At 39.2% G+C, this 19,916-nt stretch overlaps 1 long non-coding RNA gene across 1 annotated transcript; it reads left to right on the top strand.

The window, feature by feature from the left end:
• The first annotated feature begins 283 nt into the window (after window positions 1–283).
• On the top strand, window positions 284–19,113 carry LOC118012194. The gene is made up of 3 exons (XR_004679632.1): window positions 284–800; window positions 17,719–17,821; window positions 19,088–19,113. It is a non-coding gene; the product is annotated as an uncharacterized LOC118012194 (long non-coding RNA).
• The last annotated feature ends 803 nt before the right edge of the window (window positions 19,114–19,916 follow it).

The raw sequence follows: 19,916 nt of genomic DNA, 5'->3' as shown, positions 1-19,916 counted from the left end.
TGCACTGTTTTCTCTGAGATTTGTTCACTCAACAGTCAACACTACAGGGCAAAGTCTTGAAAGTCATCACTTCAAAGGTGGAAATCTTGAGGTCAGTTATATCTCAAATGTGAAATTATAGTCCTCAAGAATTTGATACAAATATAAATTGAAGTTTGAAAGTTCAGGAACATAAGATCTATACTAAGAAAAACAAAGAGAATTAGCAGTCTATAAAAATCACAAAAGCTAGAAATATGCAGTGGATTAGGATTAGATGGGGAGCCATTGTGATGCTAATTAGAACTGCAAACCCCTCCCAAAGAGCCTGGCAGGAATACTTTCGACTGACGCTGGCTGGGACCATTTTGACCTCTCACCCTGTCTGCCCTGAGCGAGATAGAAGAACATTCATTGAAGGGAGAGCAAAACTGCATCCTTTTTCTTTCGACCCAACGCACCTTGAAAGTTGTTGCCGGGGTAAGTCTTCTTATGTCCAACCCACCCTAGGCTTACGATAAATGACTCCCGCGGCCATGGAAAGGATATTTAGTAAGGTAATGTGTATTTCCTTATTATTTAAACATTTGAACTGATGTCATGGGGAATGTCAATGGACCAAGAATCAAGAATGGCAGAGTGCTTCTGGGATATTAGTGGAATATGTTCTTCAAGACATAAACTTGAATTTCTACGTCAGAAACTGACGGGACATTTTGCTGCCTTTAGATTCATGTACCTTGTCCCTTTCCCCCCTCCAGACCCCTCTCATGTTCTCACCTGAGGAACAGATCTAGGAACTACTAACTATTGTGAAGAATGTAAGTATTTGGCATGTAGAAAATTAAATTACTGATGTTTGTTGTATACACAAGGAATGATTCATTTGAAGCTTTAAATTGTTAGATCTGTGCTTTTCAAAGGAAGTCTTAAGAAGAAACAGAATTCAGGTGACTGGCTCTTTGCCATATCTCTAAGCAAGGTTAACTCTTCATTTAAGGTCTTAGGAGTCAATAGTGTGGTCCACATAACTACTGTGAAGAACCAATAGGACAGAGATTACGTGTTTGATGTGATCCTCTCAAGATTCAATTCTGAGCATCTAGATTCTAGGATGATGTAGAATGTTAGATATATGACACAACTATCAGCAAAATTATATAAATACGCAAAACCGTGAAAATGTGTGTGTGTGTGTGAGTGTGTGTACTTTGCTGTGTCAGGGAGGAATGTTTCTTTTACCCTCTTAAGTTCTGGGGCTGGCCTAAGAATCAAACCGACATAAAAAAGATTAATGGGAGAATAACATACACATTTTTAAATAATTTTTTTTTTTACAAATGCATGAGAGTCTTCAGATAGAAAATGAAGGCCTGAAACCTTCTAAAACTTTTTACACAAACAATAAATGGTGAGTATATGATAAGACACAAAGGGGCATGGCTGGGGTGGTGAATTGTGGGACAGTGATTAGGAATTCTATGAGAGGGGAGACTAACGGAAGATAAGGGTTATTTTAGTAAGTTTGTACACAGGTCCATTCCACAATGACTCCAGTCTCTAATGATAAGACTGTTTTCTTCCTGGTAGAGGGAGGGCGCTTTTCTCTGTGGACATTTAAGACCTGCTTTTAGATAGAAAGAGGGAGGCCCAACAGTCCTTCCTGCATCTTCAAGTGCCTTTGTTTCAAAATGATCAGTATGCCGAAGAGGTATATTTTGGAGTGGCATGTTCTTAATCCCTTCACCTGATAAACCTTTTCAAATTAGAAAAAAGGAAACTTTCAACAACAAAAGTCTTTTAAATTCCTATTGTGAAATAATTCTGTAGCCACAGATAGTGGTGCATAGGTATGCCGATTGTTCATAAGGTCTCGGTAATTGCAGAGTAAACACACTCTAGTACGTCAGTTAACAGCCAGGTAAATAATCTGAGGCTTGTGTGTAATTTAGTCAGAAAATAAGCAATTTGATCAGCAAAGATTTTCAGGCTGAGCAGAAAATTGAACTAGTAAATTGTTAAATCAGTTAGATACATAACATGGTAATGGAAAAGATACATAGCTAGCATGACCTTATCTCTTTGAATTGATCATTAATTCCAAACTACTTGAATGATGTGATGAGGGAATATATTCAGAAAAATCAAGCAACAAACTGAACACTAAAAAAAGTTCCTATGCTAAACCAGTCAATTAGAAGGACTGATTCGAATTGCAAAACACTTTTAGGAAATGATGAAACGGAATAGTAAATGAATGTAAAGGGAAGTTAGGAAGGACAATAAACAATGAAAATAAATGCAGGTAAATTTCCATATAATGTAAAAAGGCACCTTAAGACATTTAAAAAGCATGTGCACTTTTTATAATGCTGACAACATTGGAAAAGTGGAAAGGGAAGAATCAAAGATAAGTTATATCTTATTATACAAGTTGTATAATACAAAGATTAAGATGAGGTGATGAAACAGTGGGTGTGTTCCCTGGAGACCTAATGTTGAATTTAGGAGATGTGTAACGACTTTGCAGATCCTGCCTTATGCTCTCTATTCTCTGCTGGCATTGCTTTGTGCTCTTAATTTTTTTTTTAATATGTTGCACCTTTAGCTTACCTGTGCCAAGGGTACAATTTTCAAGATAAAAGAAAATTACTCACAGGCCCAGACAGATCAGTAGGCATTTCGGGTCAGTGCCAACTTGGAAGTGTACTGGAGGGTGTCCACTCCTTGGGATAGAAGCTCAGACTCCAGGCTATTGGGAGGCCTGAAGTGTGAATTAATTCTATTGGGATAAACCCTCTTCCAACTTGAAATACTCTCAGTTCCCCAATGTAGGAGGCCCAAGCCAAGTTTAGAGTTCTGGAAACTTCTCTCTCAGAAAGTATGTGATTTAGAAGATTAAAACCTTAAGGAGAAATAATGGGTTGGTTTTTTTTCTTAAGATTTTATTTAATTATTTGACAGCGAGAGAGCACAAGCAGGGGAAGGGGCAGAGGGAGAGGGAGAAGCGGACTCCCCACTGAGCAGAGAGCCCTACACTGGGCTCAGTCCCAGGACCCTGGGATCATGACCTGAGCCAAAGGCAGACGCTTAACCCAATGAGCCACCCAGGCACCCCTAGAAGATTAAAACCTTAAGGAGAAATAGTGTTCAGGAAATGGAGGTCAGAAGTAGCCGTATAGAAGCCTTTATGATTGCTTTGCCACTCACTAAAACAAAACAATGTCATGAGCACACTAAATAAACCTAATATCTGTGACACATCAGTAATAAAGGGTGTTTGTAGGATTACTTTTTTATTGTACCTTGCTGTATGCTCAACACTATTCAAGGTCTCAACTCTACAGAGCTTCAGTGAGATTGTCTCTCGTTCCAGATTATGTGAGTCTTGAGTTTTATTTTTCTTCTTTGGACATGGGTGGTAGTAGTTTGTTTTTGCATCTTTGATTCTGGATCCCAATCCTCAAGCTTTTTAACGTACGATAATTTTAATAGTTAATGCAGATTTAAGTTCTGAATAACCTTTATGTAACCTACTCTAATCGCGAAGTAGATGTATCTTCATTTTCTCTAAAACCTGAGCTAGTCTTAAACTCTTTTAGTGATAACTTCACACTGAAGCTCAGGCCATGAGATTTTCACTCAAGTCTCAATTGCCTTTTCACTGAGGGCACCATCCGAATGCACCTCGGGGGCCTGGAATTTCTTCTACCTCTTAAACTTCCTTTCTTTTTCCTAATGTGCCGTCCTCTTCAAGTCGGGTTTCTAGTCACAACCCCCGTGTCCCTCTTTTTTTAATTACCACAAACAGAAGTACTTTTCAGTTCTCAAAGGCCAACACTGAAATGTTCGTAGTTTTGGAAATAGTATCCATAAATAAAGCTGTGTGTGTAGTAGATTTTCTCATAAGGGCACTTCAGGTAGGAGAAGCATTACCCCACTATATTGTTGGCTGTGAAACTCAAACGATTGATTGAGGTTTCAAGGACTGAAGGGCAGGTGTGTAACAGGTGAACCACATAGACACAGCCCTCCTGTTCGCAGTGCCCGAAGGACAACAATGGACAGAAATATGCAGGACACTTGTCCACCGATCCGTGATTACCACTGCAATACTTCTGTGGACCAAGCTGTATTTTGCACTGTTTGAATCCCTAAATTTTAAACACTTCTATAGAGCTCTACAATAAAATATCTGAAGTCTGCCCAGAGCTTATTGTATTTAGTATGTGATTCTTCCAAAAGAACCACCTTAGCCATTCATTCCTTTTTTCTTATGATAGTTAAGGCTGAACACTGGCCCAGAGATGAACAGTTTCTGGCTTACCATCTTTTTGGCCCAATGTCCTGACAGCTTAGTTACCAGACATTTCTAGATAGGCTAACTGAAGATTTGGAGCGTGGGGGAGAAGAGGGAAAAGGGCATTGGTTTGCTTTTGATTGGAAGTCTAGTTTGTGTTACAAATAAAACAAAAGCACTGAGCTGCTGTACCTTGTTAGATTCCAAACTCTTCTCAAGGTAAAAGAGCGACCTTCCAAAGTGAGTCATTGGCTGCATTTGTAAAGCTGTGAAGGTGGGACACCCAATATTATAAGACATAACTTGAGATTCGTAGCCATACCCATGATGTTAAAAAAAAAAAAAAACAGGGAAGTTACAAAAAACAGAAAAGCCAAACAAAAACTAGGCTGCAAAGCAAAATCTGACTCCAGAATTTTAGCAAGTTTTCTTTCCTTGACTGCACTCATTTCAAGGAGAAAGGAGACTCTTTCTCCAATCTCATCTTTTCAAAGAAGCAAATCGAAGCAGAAGAATTAGTCCTGATCTTTCCCCTGATAGGACCCAAAGGGCAGGATGGGGCTGTGTAACACAGTGATGGAAATAGGATGAAACTCATTACTGTTTCCCTGAAGCTAATCCAAGGGTTGTCATGGTAACTCACAGGGGTATAGACTGTTGTAGCTTCAGGGTATAATTTTGGGTTACATTCTTAAAAGAGGGCATCAAGTGCTTGCATTAAGAGTTACAGAAGAATCTTTTGGAAATGGATTGGACTGATTTAAGATTTTGGTTTGGACATTTGAGAGAATGGGTGTCTTGGGAGAAGACAACAGAAACAAGGGGTTGGGTGGGGAATGGGAATCAGAGAAGCAGAGACTCATACCAGATAGCAAAACTAAAAGAAAGAATCCAAAAGTAAAAAACAACAGGAGCCATTCGATTATTTAAATATCCACACTGTCTAAGAATTGGAGCTTTAAGAGAAATTGCCCTCTATGATTAGCTCTCTCTTGGTATTATAAATGGAAGGCTCTGTGTTAATGGATTTGATCCTACACTTTTCCTATATTTTCTTTCTGAAATCATTCCTCCTCTGTGTTAACAACCTTAAACAGTTTCTCCCCTTCTTACAGAAGAGCTTAAATGAAATAAGGTTCCATTGCAGCAGTTTTTTTTTTTTTTTTTTTTAACATTTATTTATTGGGGCACCTGGGTGGCTCAGTCAGTTGAGCGTCTGACTCTTGGTTTCCTCTCAGGTCATGATCTCAGGGTCGTGGGATCCAGCCCCACAGCAAGCTCTGAACTCAGCAAAATAAACTCTCCAGAGATTATCTCCCTCTCCCTCTGCTCCTCCCCCTGCTTGCACTCTCTCTCTCTCTCATAAATAAATAAATAAATAAATATGATAGAAATTTTAATCTAATTTTTCCTTTGTGGCAGTCCCTAAGCCTGCCTCTCTGGCTTTTCGGATTCAAGTACCGTATCCTTGGAGGAACAGGGCTCTGTACAAACAGGCACTCCTTCCCAAAGCTTTACCTTCACTAGAAATTTTTGGTGAAAAGAGATTATGGAATAGACTGCCAAATTCAAAACAACGTTTGAGACAAAATAGAACTAGAAAGAGCTGTCCTATTTGGGACAGGACAGCTTTGTGCCACCCATGCTGAACTCCCCCCACTGCCCCCGTGATTTTCACTATCAATACTTTTTTGAAAAACAGAAGCCATGATTCCAGCAGTCAGTCTCTTCGGGATTCCTGAGGATGAATCCAAACATGCAATGTGCAAGTACCCCCAAATTACTATTTAATTATTTGCACCTGGTTGGGGCATTGTGACTTGTCTTTTTACAGTAATTACAAGGTGTTGTGTGGGCCAGTGTGACTCTAGGTCAGACATCAACACTCTACTCTCCATATTCCAAATCAGGTCTACCACCTGTTTTTCTACAGCCTTCAAGCTAAGAATGATTTTTACATTTTCCGATGGTTGAAAAAGATCAAAAGAAGAATATTAATGACATGAAAATTATATGAAATATATGAAATTCAATTTCAGCTGCAAATAAAGTTTTATTGAGATACAGCCATACATTTGTTTCTGCATTGTTTGGGGCTGCTTTCTTGCTGTTAAGAGCAGGCTTAAGTAGGTGCCACAGAGACCATATGGCCTAAAATATTTACTACTTGGCCATTTACAGAAAACTGCAGCCATGATCCCCACTATAATTGCAGCCCAGCTTATCTAAATTTAAAATATCAATCAAATTATATTAATACTCCACTAATGAGAGTGTTCTAATAAGAGTTCATTATTCTGCTATAGATGCATGAAAATTCAGAGACCAGATCTCTTTTTTTTATTATTATTGTTTTTTAATTTATTTTTTAAAGATTTTATTTATTTATTTGAGAAAGAGAAAAAGAGAGAGTGTGTGCACAAGCAAGGGGAGGGGGAGGGGCAGAAGGAGAAGGAAAAGCAGACTCACCACGATCAGGGAGCCTAACATGGGACCTTGGGATCATGACCTGAGCCAGCCAGGTGCCTCAGACACCAGATTTCTTAATGTTAGGACTAACAAAAAGACAAGATACACAAAGAAAACAAGGGTTATTGTGATACTTATAAGTAATCTCTTCCAAAAAAAAATGGAAAACTTTACAGTGATGTTTGCTGTTAGGTTTCCTTTTACATATCAAAAAATGGAAATGCCCTGGTTTCAGCCCCATGGGAACTAGACACTCCCACTTGATCAGCAATTTTCTTTCAGAGAAATTAATGATCAGTGCGTGCAAGTTTAAGTTCTGACCTTATCTGTCAAACTGTCTGTGGTTCAATCTGCTGGGAAAATGGCAAAAGGAAGGAAGCATTCAGATATGTTTCTTCTGAGACTTCATTCCTCTTGAATTAATGAAGAAGCCATAAGAATAGTTTTCTCGTCTTGCTTTAAACAAAGGAAAGATATTTTTTTAAATTAAAAGTCTAGTTGTGATTCTAATTTAGCCAAGTCTCTTGTCTCACCCTTTAGGTCTGGAGAGAGTGGTACTTTTTCTTGTGTCCTAGCCAATCTTTTTAAAAAATAGAACAATTGGATTTACAATTGTACCATTGCCTGATCAGAGTCCTTCTCCATCTTTCTGCTGATGTACCTATTGGGTGATGTTCACATGGGGTGTGCCAAGGTTGAACATAATCCCAGAATCCACTGACTACAATGCAACCACACTCAGGCTTGTAGAATGCAAGTAAATACAAGAAAACTATGAATCCACTCTTGTGAACATTTTAAGTAAACTTCAGTACATTTATGCCAATTTTAGGACTTGGGAACAACAAGTTGGTTGCGACACATCTCACACAACTAGTCACAAGACCTCAGCTGAACAAGAGAACACATTTAATTTGGGTTACACAGCCAAAACATTGGATGCATTGGCCCTTTGCCTCTGGAGAGCATTCTCTGGGTACCAGCCTGACTACCCGTGAGTTTGACTATCATGGTGCTTCTGTCAGAAGAGGCTCCTGGAAGTTGAATGTTAACAGCCTCTTACAGCCTCACATTTGACTCCACTTCTGACACACTTTGCCCCTTTGGAACCCATTGCCCATCAGTGCAGTGGGCTGTTCAGTTCCACCGGACTCAGGTATAGGTAAGGGATCATGCCTCCTCTGGATGTCATTCCCCACAAGCTGCCCAGGGTTCCCAGAAAGCTCATAAACAGCTGATACTTTGTGGCATTAGGATTACTTATTTCTGTGCATGCTGTGCAGTTTTGTCAAGAATGTGCTCATTTTCACTGGACATGAATGGCTCTCTTCTAAGGTCAGACCTTCTCAGAATCTTTTGCCCTCAAGTATTTAGGACAACAGGTATTTCAGGAATAAGCTTTCCTCAAAATCATTCTGTTTGAGGAAAAATATCATTTGATATACAGTGCCTCCTTTTAACTAGTCTAAGAAATAGAGGGAAAAGTTCTGGTACAGTGGATCTAGGTTAGAAGCATACCTACATTTCAGGGTGCCTGGGTGGTTCAGTCAGTTAGGCAGCTGACTCTTGGTTTTGGCTCAGGTCAGGATCTCAGGGTCCTGGGATCAAGCCCCGCATTGGGCTCCACGCTCAGTGAGGAGTCTGCCTGAGATTCTCTGTCTCCATCTCCCTCTGCCCCTCCCACCACTCGCACTTGCTCTCTCAAATAAATAAATCATCAAAGAAAAAAAAATGTAAATACCTACATTTAAGGAGAAAATGAAATTTCCTAAGTCAACAACACACTGTCTTTTAGATTTCTTCTCTCTCATAACAGCTTGTAGTCTCATCAGAACTGAGTAGCAGAGCCAATCCATTGATCCATCGATCCATTGGATCAGCTGGGGAGTGTCAAACATCAGTAACGTGGTGCTAATTCAAGTTAGGATAATTGTTGGGAATCTTCAGGGAATCTTAATTCCCCGGAGAGTTTGTAGGTTTAACTGCCAAAAAACGGGAACACCGTTCTAGTCCTGAAGTAGAAGAAAAACTTCCCTTGAATATGAATTTGGTGGCTGGCTGTGTGTTCTGCATAAGCAAAAAGTCTGCTCTGAACACAAGGCTTGTTGCAAAAACCGAAATTTAATTAATATCAACGATCTCTAGATAATACATCTCATATAATATAGAACTTTCTGGAAGTGGCCTACGCTCCTTGGCAGCCACAAACCTGGCACCTAAGGCTGTCCACAGAGTCCTGTCCATCTGGTTGGACTTCTCTCTCTATTCTGCTTCTTGATCAAGAGATCAAGCTTTTTCTTTCTTGCTATAAACAGTTCTTCCATCATGACTTTTTTTTTTAAAGATCTTATTTATTTATTTGAGAGAGAAAGAGGGAGCACAAGCCTAGGGAGGGGCAGAGGGAGAGAAAAGCAGACTCCCCGCTGGGCTGGCAGCCCAAAGCTACGTGTGGTGGGGTTGGGGTTCGGGCTCAATCCCAGGACCCTAAGACCATGACCCCAGCTGAAGTCAGCCCCTCAACCCACTGAGCCACCCAGGCGCCCCCCCCACCATCATGAATTTTGAACACTTCTCTTCTCTTCTCTTCTTCTTCTCCCTCTTTTCTTCCTTTTCCTCCTTCTCCTCCTCCTCCTCCTCCTCCTTCTTCTTCTTTGGTTTATTTTTTCTTGCTGTCTTAAAGGCTTTATACCAAGTCGTTTTATTTCACTTTTCACTTTAACATTTTTGTTTGCTTTTCCCATTTTATATTCTTTGGTAATTGTATAACTTCAATTTTAAAAGTGAATATGCTCATGTTTTCAAGTACTCTTTTCAGAAGAAGTGATAGGATTTGATGAATTTCCTTAGCATGTAAGAAACTGACTTAGCGACATGTTTTTTTAAAAAATCTTCCTTGAAAAAAAAAAAAATCTTCCTTGGATTACACTGGATTTTGTCATGTCATTCCTTCTATTTCTTAGCTTCTATTTTTTTTTCAGCTTTATTGAGGCATAATCTACATACAATAAAATTTAATAATTTTACGTGTTCATTTTGACAAATGTATAATGCCCTGTAACCACTACCAAAATCAATATACACAACACTTCCATCACCCAGGACTTCCTTCCTGCTGCTCTGCTGTTAATCCTCTCCTTCCCCCTAATGCCTCAGCCCCTGAAAGGCCCACTCATCTTTTGTCACTACAGTCTGCCTTTTTAGAATTTCATATGAATGGAGTCATGTTGTGTGCATTCTTTTGTCTTTGGCTTCTTTCACTCAGCAAAATGCTTTTGAGATTTGTCCATGGCCAGTGGCTTGTTTCTTTTCCTTGTCACATGTATCTGTAGTTTATTCCTTTATTGGGAATAGTTTTCCATTGCATTAATCTACCACAAGTTGTTTATCAGCTTACTAGTTGATGGACATTTGGATTGTTTTCATTTGTTGGTTACTACAAATAAGCTTCTACGAACATCTCATACAAGTCTTTGTGTGAATATAAGTTTTTGTTTTCTTTGGGTAGATACCAAGGAGAGGGATTGCTGGATTATATGGTAAATGTATGTTTAAATTTTTTTTTTAATAAAGATTTTATTCACCTATTTGACAGAGAGCACAAGCAGGGGGAGTGGCAGAGGGAGAGGGAGAAGTGGGCTCCCTGCTGAGCAGGGACCCCCCGATGTGGGGCTCAGTCCCAGGACCCTGAGATTATGACCTGAGTCGAAGGCAGACACTTAACCGACTGAGCCCCAGGAGCCCCTGTGTATGTTTAATTTTTTTAAGGAACTGCAAATTTTTCAACGTGGCTTGACCACTTTGCATTCCCACTAGCAGTTTATAAGGGTTTTGGTTGCTTCACATAATCGCCAAAACTTGATACTGTGTTATCAAAATTTTAAATTTTAGTCCTTCTGTTGGTGATTTATGTGACTTTATAATATATTAACCTAATGAATAATGATGTTTACTTTATCTAAAAAGACTATTGGTTTCATTTTTTCTTTTCTGTTGTCCATTTTCTGATTCACTGATTTCTACTCTTTTTTCTTTTTTCTGTTTTACTTTGGTTTACTTTGATCTTATTCTTAATTCTGTTTTGTTTTCCTTCTTTTTTTTATGGATAACGTAGGCATCGATCCTTAATTCTTAATTTAGTTGCTTAATGTGAAAACTCTTAGATCGTTGATTTTCTTTATATATTTATTTTTTTAAAGTAATCTCTATGCCCATTGTGGGGCTTGAACTCATGACCTGGAGATCAAGAGTCATATGCTCTAACAACTGAGTCAGTCCTCATTCATTTTAGATCTTTCTTCTAATATAAGCGTTTAGAATTATAAATTTCTCATCAAACTCTATTTTAGCTGTATTACATACATTTTACTACGTTGTGTTTTTATTTTTCTTGATTTCAAATTATTTTCTTTTTACCCTGGGTTATTTGGAAGTATGTTGCTTAATCCAACTATTTGAGAATTTTCTGTGTATCTAGAAAACTACTGCTTTCTTGTATCTTTCTCTTTTGGTCATAGACAATTTTATATTCTCAATCCTATTAAATTTATTGAGATTTATTTTAAACCTAAAATCTGATGTATCTTGGAAAGTTCCATGTACAGTGAAAAAAAAATGTGAATTCCGCTGTTTCTCAACCGAGTGCTCTGTATATGTCCATTAGGTCACGTTAGCTGATGGTACTGATAGTTTACTACTGCACCCCAAGTGCCTAGAACTGTCAGGTCTCTACAAATATTTGTTCAATGAATGAATGAATACATGACCTATATCATGACTATGATTGTTGTTTTTATCCTCCACTCGGAATTCTACACAGTGGCCTGGCTGAAGAATAATCTCAAAACTAATCAGTGCATCTATCTTCCTAGCATCCAGACAGTCACGTCGGAGCAGTGAGTTGAAAGGTCATTCAGACTGCACAGCTTCCCTTACATCAATTCTAGGTCTATCCCTGCAAGGCTTGCTGTGTATAGTAGTCCTGGTTACCTAAACTTCAAGAGATTGTTGATCATTTCTTTGTACATGGAAACTGCCTTTCATTAATGTTCTGAAAGAAAATATCTAGGGGAAAAGAACTTACATATATGTAAGGAGAGTCAGCACAAATTTGATTTCACGGCAGGACAGCTGAGGATGGGTAAGGGAGGGCCAGAGGGAAGGGCGATCATGGCACTGAAATTTTTATAACATAAGTACATTCTTTAGTGATTACAATTTTTTTAAAAGATTTGATTCATTTATTCATGAGAGACAAATTGAGAGAGAGAGAGAGAGAGAGGCAGAGGGAGAAGCAGGCTCTCCGCAGAGCAGGGAGCCTCATGCAGGACTCCATCCCAGCACCCTGGGATCATGACCCTAGCTGAAGACAGACACTTAACCGACTGAGCCACCCAGGCACCCACTAACTACAATTTTTTAATCTACTTTCTCTTTACAAAGAGTTTGTTTCTTTGCATGAATCTTTTAAAAGAGATGTCAGTCATGTTTGTGGCCCAGGAATAAAAATGGCAGCACTTGCAATCAAGATTATCAGTCTTTTTAGAATAGCCTCACAGTTCCCCCCACCAAAAGCTATCTTTCATGTTTATTTCTTTTCAAGATTCAGGCAAATAAACATTAATTTTATTTTGAGACTTTTACAACACTCCTTGAAATTACTATGGATATACTGCATGCCAGAAAACCAGGATTTCTGGATTGGGTTTGTAACAATTTTGTTAACTGTGAAACCTATTAACTAGAGTTATAATTTGTATCTTCTCCAAAAGTGGTGAGAGAATTATATTTTCCTAAATTAATGCATCTAAGCCCACGTAAAATTTGTGCACTGTTAATGTCCAGCTCTGCTTCCTGTCATTTCAGTTCCTTTTCTTCTTTCTCTTTAACTCTGTCTAAGGAAACCTTGATGGAAATCAAGTATGGCCAGTTTTGTTAGTTCCTGCCTCAAGTATAAGTGCTATCTTTAAAATCAGAATTCTGCTTGTTAGTCTGAAGTGCTGCTAATTAGGCCAAAACATGTCTTAGCCTGAGAATTTCTCTGCATAATTTTAAGTTTTAATATGTAAGAAAGCTAGCCAAAAGAATATTATATGTGGATTTTTTTGGGTTAAACCTATTGAAACCAATTTAACACAGTTCACTATAAAAACTTCCCTCTACCCTCTGAAATATTTTAATTAGATACCACTCTGAGTATGCAAACATTAACTTGACATATTCTTGTTTTTAGCTCATGGGCTCCTACATTTTCCCTTTGACTATTTTTTTCTCATAATCCTCCCACAAAGGGATTCTTTGTGGCTTATTTTTAGATAATCAGGGAGAATGATTCTGCTCCGGTATGAAGGAGAATCATTCTGAATCCAGCAAGAACTGCTTAAATTTGAGAGCCTGAGAAGGAGGCCATTATCACAGCTTTGGGGCCCAGCATTGCCCTGTGGGAGCAGTTACTAGAAGAAGTGGCTTGTGTGAGGCCTCAGGCGGCTGGGGGCGGGGGAGGGAAGGGGCTGAGCTACTGCTCCCCTGGTGCTGAGGGAGAGGGAGAGGGAGAATCTCTGGCAGACTCCCCACTGAGCACGGAGCCCCATGCGGGACTCGACCTCACCACCCTGAGATCCATCTCACCACCCTGAGATCGTGACCTGAGTCGAAATCAAGACTCAGAGACTTTAACTGACTGAGCCACCCAGGTGCCCCCAAATCATGATCCTTCTGATGCCAAGAGGAGGAAATGCACACTTCCCCTGAAAAGTGGTTATAAGTCATGGTGCAGGTCTATAGTGATGAGTCCTCTATGTCACCTGTCCTTCAGGATTAAGTTGGGCTGTTCCTGGATGGCACCTTGAGTCCCTGGCGCCAGCCTACTTTTGAAAAACCTTTCACTGACTTCTCAGTGTGCTCTTATTTTGAGGCTGCATAGGGCCATCAGCTGGTTGTGTAGAGTAGAAAAGGCACCCCTTCCTCAGGCAGGGGCATGCAGCCCCTGTGCCAGGACTCTGCTGGCCCCGTGTCCATGCAGTAACAGCCCGCACCAGTCCATATGTGCTTGCTGGCTGCTCCATCCTTGACCATGCCCCTGGGATCACTCTTGGCAGGAAATAGCCTCTCCTGAACGTCTCTTGAGATCACTTCCGGATTGTGATAGCTAGAACTACTGGGGAGTTACAAGACACACAAGGCTGGCAATTGTCACAAATACTGCAGAGAAAGGCCGTAAGGGGTGGACAGACACCATGTCTGCTGTTTCTTATCTTTGGTCTCTTAGCTTGAATGCCCCTTCCTCAGAGAGGGCTTCCTTTGTCACCCCTTGCAGAGTGGAGTCCCATTTTTTTCTTCTTACAAGTGACAGGTATCGTATTTGTGTGTTTATTTTATTTCTTACCTATCTTTTCAACTCCCTTTGTGAGGTGTTCACCAGTACACCCCCATCACATAGCTACTACTTGACACAGAGTTGGCACTTGATAAACATTTGAAGGAAGGAATGTCTTTCGCAACCTCTGAGAGTGGCAAGGATGAGAGGTATGAAGGCCATCCAAAATAACCAGAAGACAGGGAGGACAGCAGCCCTTGATCAGAGGGACAGTCGATCTGATATCCCACACTGCAGGGGCTTTCCTTCACTTTGGCCTTTTTATAGATAAGTGAGGCCGGGCAATTGATGTTTTTGATGTTTCATTGTTTGTTTTTAGCTAACATTCACTGAGAATGCCAGGCACCGTGCTAAGTGTTTTGTTTACACACATTATGTCATCAACCTGTACAACAAGTACTCTATGAAGTCGGTGTAACTATTATTCCATTTCACACAAAAGAAAGCTGAGATTACGTAGGAGGCTGATGGTATTAGTTATATAACATAATCCATGACAAAGTCAGGACTTGAACTCAGGTCTATTTGACCCCAATTATCCAACTCTTAAACATTATTTTTTTTCCTCATTCTTAAACATTATTAAACATGCCTTTATCTTGAACACAGTGAGGCGGAAAGAGGTGCAATTACAAACTCCCCTAGCCTCGGTCTCCTGGCTCAATCTTCATTTGGTCTTTCCAGACAGTGGAGGATTTCCAATTCTGCCTGTGTCCTAATCTAGTAAATCACAGTCTCCATATTCCATTATCTCATTTTGCTTCCTTGGGGCTCACTCTCCACTATGTGGGCAGACAGCTATCTACCACGTGGTTTCCACATCCCTGACTAGACACAGGCTGTTTCTCACCCTCAGCAAGGGAGGAAGGGTCTGGTCATTTAGCTCAACAGCAAGAATCCTCAGTCTCTGGTGGGATTTTTTTCCCCCAAAGTTTTAATAATGCCTTAAGTGGTGCCTGGGTGGCTCAGTTGGTTAAGCATCTGCCTTCAGCTCAGGTCATGATCTCAGGGTCCTGGGATTGAGCCCCACATTGGGCTCCCTGCTCAGCAGGGAGCCTGCTTCTCCCTCTCCCTCTGCCCTCCCCCATGCTCATGCCCTCTCTCTCTCTCAAATAAATAAATAAAATCTTTAAAAAAAAAAATGATGCCTTAAAATGGCAACCTTCTGAGCCTTTTTTTTCAGTTTTTGTTTTTTTTTTTAAGATTTTATTTATTTGAGAGAGAGAGCACAGGTTGTGGGGGTGGGCAGAGGGAGAGGGAGAAGCAGACTCCCCACCTGAGCAAGGAGCCTGACACAGGGCTCGATCCCAGGACCCTGATATCATGACCCGAGCAGAAGGAAGACAGTTAACCCACTGAACCACCCAGGCATCCTGCCTTTTTCAGGTATGAGACTGTTGTCATTGGTGTCCCAGAGACCTGGCAGCTTGGGAATATCAGCCACTCCCAGAAAAAAAGCATAGGCACCTGCTCCTTGAACCTAATATCAGAAATGTTTTAAAAACTGTTTATTAAATTTTCTCCAGATGGTATCAAAAAATTTTTCAAAATCAATTTTATAATATCTGTGCTACAGATTTACTTGCTGGGTAGAACATTATGGTATTTATTTAAGATATATGTGGTATTTCAATACATGCAAACTGCATTATAACTTAAAATTCTTTCTTTAAACATATGCGTTCAAAGCCTAGGCAAAAGGGAAGAAATAAAGATGCATAAGTTGATTCCAAGAGGTTAAAAATCTAATTGTAATTATAGCAAGACACAGATACAATGGGATATCTTGGTCTTCTTTTTAAATCCTAATATCCCTTCCTAAACCAATCTAACACAGCAACCTCCTACCAACAAGACATGTGCTTTCATTTCCTTGCCCTTGCTGCTGATAGTTTGGTAGCTCACACCTTGAAAATGCGATAACAGAGTAGGATACAGATAAATGCTGCTCAGTTATTAGTTCCTCTCCTCTGTCTCTCCCTTCCCTGACCCAGCTCAATTTTGCAGATGAAAAAAAAAATTGACACAAGTTAATCTGTGGCTTTTCCAGATCTAAATGTGGGGTAACATAGAGACCTACAATCCAGGGACTGTCCAAATATTTTACGATCCTGTACACTGTGTAGATGTGGCTGAAGACAAGTTCAAGTTTAAGCTGCATTTTATTTTGTGAACTTGTGAAAGTTGCACAAAATACATGAATATATTTTAATTACCCTTGATTATTATCCATGCTAGGTGGAAAGTATTTAAAATCACAAAAACATTTCTGCCTGCATCTTGGGGCTTATACCACCAAGCATTAAGAATGGTTCATCGTGAGCTCTTTCAGGAAAAAAAAAAAAAAAGTATTGAAATGTTTTATGCTGCAATTTACAAGTCCACCATGTTACTTTTATTTATGTTGTTTTTGGTCACTATACCTTAATAGTGTGCAGTAAAGATGAAGGTGTCCATTGAGAGAAGGTTCTTCTACATGCTAGAAATAGGGAGTCTCAGCAAGGCCAAGCCATTTATTTCAATCCAGCAAACATTTACGAAAAGCCTAGGACCAGGCTAGGTGCTATAGGCAGAGAGTACACAAAGTAGCAGAATCCTAATGGGGAGATGAGACAATACAGAAATGGCAGTATTAGAGAGTAGGGCAATTATTAAATGAGATTTGTAGCTAGGGGAGGGGGAGTGGGAAATACTTGAGAAATTGGTGACAGGAGGTGGTATATGATATCATTTCAACTAAGAATTACCCTAGACCATGACCTCTTCCAAGGTGACACATAGAGCTGGATCAAGCTTCACTCGTTTCTGTTTTGGCCTTACTTCTCTCCCACTCACACCTTTCTCTTCCACCCCCCTTCCCTTGCCCAAAGAAGAAAGAAACAGAAGGAAAATAATTTTCTTTCTGTTCAAATGCAAACTGTATTGTTTTGTCTGGGGCGGATATGGTAGAGAAATACACTCATAGGATGAGGCATAATGCACACTGTGAGAAAGTGATACAAAACTTTGCAGATTTTAAAGGGATAACTCAGAGGAATGGAAACACTAGAGGGGGAGCATATGAAGAAGAGGAAAGGACAGGATGTGTGTGTTGCCGGTGTGCATGGTGTTATGGAAAGATCGGTCCAAAAGACCTTGTTTTATTTATTTAATCAAGTAATCACACTCTCTACTCGACACTTGTGGATGCAGGAGCAGAAATAAGGTATTCATGAAGTCAGACTTGCAATTGCCAGGAAGTAGTAAAGAATGCCAGCTTAATCTCTGCTACCTGTGTAAGTCCTAAGGGAAAGATGAGCTCATGAATGTGTATATAGATCATCACAAGGCTGAATTAAAATACATTAAATATGGAAGTCAGATATAACGCCCTGAGGGTTATACAACATAAAAAGAAGAGTTGAAGAACAACCTGAAGCTTTAAAAGGGGGAAACCTAAGATCCTCACTGGCTGGGGAAAACAGTTACTACTCACTCATCAAGGAAAACACCTTATATAAAGCTTGGGATTTGAAAACCCTAGCACTCCAACTGATCTAAATGAATGTAAATTTAGGAGGAGGGACTTGTTTTATCCTTGCATTTGTGGTCTCCACAGCCTCTGGACGGACCTGACAGGCTTCTCTAATTTCCCTGAACTGGATTAAGCTGAAATAAAGAGGGAAGGAGTCCAAATCATCTATTGAAATCTTCTTTAAAGGGTAAGTTTCATTTATTCACCATTTCTTAAAAATGGTATAGTTACTTAGCAAAGTATATGCTATTGGCTAAACAGCTGGACGTTTATTTTAAGATTTCACTTTTGGGTAACAGTGTCTTCAGGAGTACAGGGACCATCAGTACCATGAGTGACAGCTATGCTCCCCTCCCCCCACCCCACACCAGGAAGTCTCACATTCAGGGAAGATGCCATGCAACAAACCTTTGGTGTTTTCATGAATTGGCATCCCCAGGGAACTTCATGGGGACCAAAAGTAAAAACTAAAGACTTTAAAATAGAATGAAGTAGATACCAGTAAAAAGGAAGAAATATGTAAATTCATACAAAGGAATAAAAAATGTGAATTAAAATCAAAAGAATGCTGAGATTATGGAAAGCATTAAAGACAGAGAAGCGGGTATAGGAAGATTTATTTGCAAAGACATTACCTTAAGGACCATAATGTGGACAAGGGATTTTATGCAGGGATGAGTTGGAGATTGTTCTCAAAAATAACCCAAAATGATGGAAACGAGGTATTTGGCTAAAAAAAAAAAAAAAAAAAAAAAAAAAAAAAAGAGCCAGTGTGGACATTTCTTTTGCAGGTAATGACTACTCAAAAAGACGATGTGCAGAACCACAAAAGTAAACAGTAAATATATTGGAATAATGAAGAAAACATTTATGGTGCATAGGTATACATCGTTAAAATTTCAGGAATGTCCATTTACTGTAATAAGTAACATGAACAAAATAAGGGAGACAAATCTAGAAAGAAAGAAATAACTTTTCTATTTTTTTTCTTACAATCTCAGAAATGGACCCAACCAGACATGCTGAGAGTTAAGGGAGATTAACTGATTATTTATGGGTGTGTTTTGGCTCACAAGTAAACTCATCCTAGAGAATTCTGAAGCAGAAATAAAAGCAATCACACACCCGAAAACCTGAATAATTCTACCTAAAAGCCAAATGGACCTCCATTACTGAAAGAAGTCCTTTTATTCTATGAAAAAAACTTTAAATTCTGAAGTACTCAACATCCGGCCAACTGAGTTACTAGTAAAAAGCTAATAACAAAGCACCCCACCTTGGAATTCCGCATGTCTTTAACTGCAAAGAATCATTAACAATGCAGCAACTAAAGATAGAGTATAGTTCTTTCAGAAACAAATTCTGACTTAATTTAAAAGTAAATAAACTAATTTTAGAAAAAAAAAAGGAACTAAGAATTTAAAATCTTGTTCTCTGCTTTTCTTCCACATAGAGAAACTAACATGAAAAGGGAGAAGAAAAGCCTGGTAAAGAAAAAGTGTTCAGTCAGTTTTTGGATTCTTTGGTATAAAGAACTGGTTATCAGAGTGTAATTCTACCAACAGTTGGATTTCAGTCTGCTCCTTTAGGTTCCGTGTTATATAAGGAAAACAGCTTGTATTCGTATGTTCTTTAAGTGATTTCATGTTTAGGGTCAGTTGTACCATAAAAGTTTTTCTGCTTGCTTGTTATTCCTGGAATAATAGAAATATTAGCCAATGTGTCTTTAAAGGTTAAAAGATCTGTAAATGTAATTCAGTACCCAAGTTTTAAATTTTTTTGGTTATGTTCTTATTTGGCATTATCAGCCATCTTTTTCACGGACCTCACTTTTTATTTAGATGAATAAATTTTATTTTTTCTGCAGGTATTTGAATCCATTAATGACAATGTAGATGCTTACATATGCTTTGGAAAAGTATGTGATATGTATGTGAATTAAAAAATCAGTATTTTTCTCATGTGCACCTATTTGGAAGTATGCATCTAACACACTGAGGTCCTGTTCTATGCCAGCAAAAAGATAAACAATCAGCCTTTGCCTCAGGGAGATTACCATCTATTTTAGTTGATTTAATTTACCCTATCTGTTTTTTTTCATAGGATGAAAGAATAATTAAGCTCTGCATATGTTGAGTAAGCACTTTGCCTGAGCAATAGTGAGATAAAATGATTTTTGAGTCAGATGGACCAGGGCTTGAACCTCGGCACGCTTAGTACTTCTGTTCCTTGAAGTCTGACAGTTTGCTGTTAAAACAGGAATACTAATTTTTAGCTTACAG

This window comes from Mirounga leonina, unplaced genomic scaffold (assembly GCF_011800145.1).
Source record: "Mirounga leonina isolate KUSES-001 unplaced genomic scaffold, KU_Mleo_1.0 Mir_151, whole genome shotgun sequence".
Lineage (NCBI taxonomy): Eukaryota > Metazoa > Chordata > Mammalia > Carnivora > Phocidae > Mirounga > Mirounga leonina.
The sequence above is the reverse complement of the archived record's forward strand: the minus strand, read 5'-3'. Positions and strand labels throughout refer to the sequence as shown.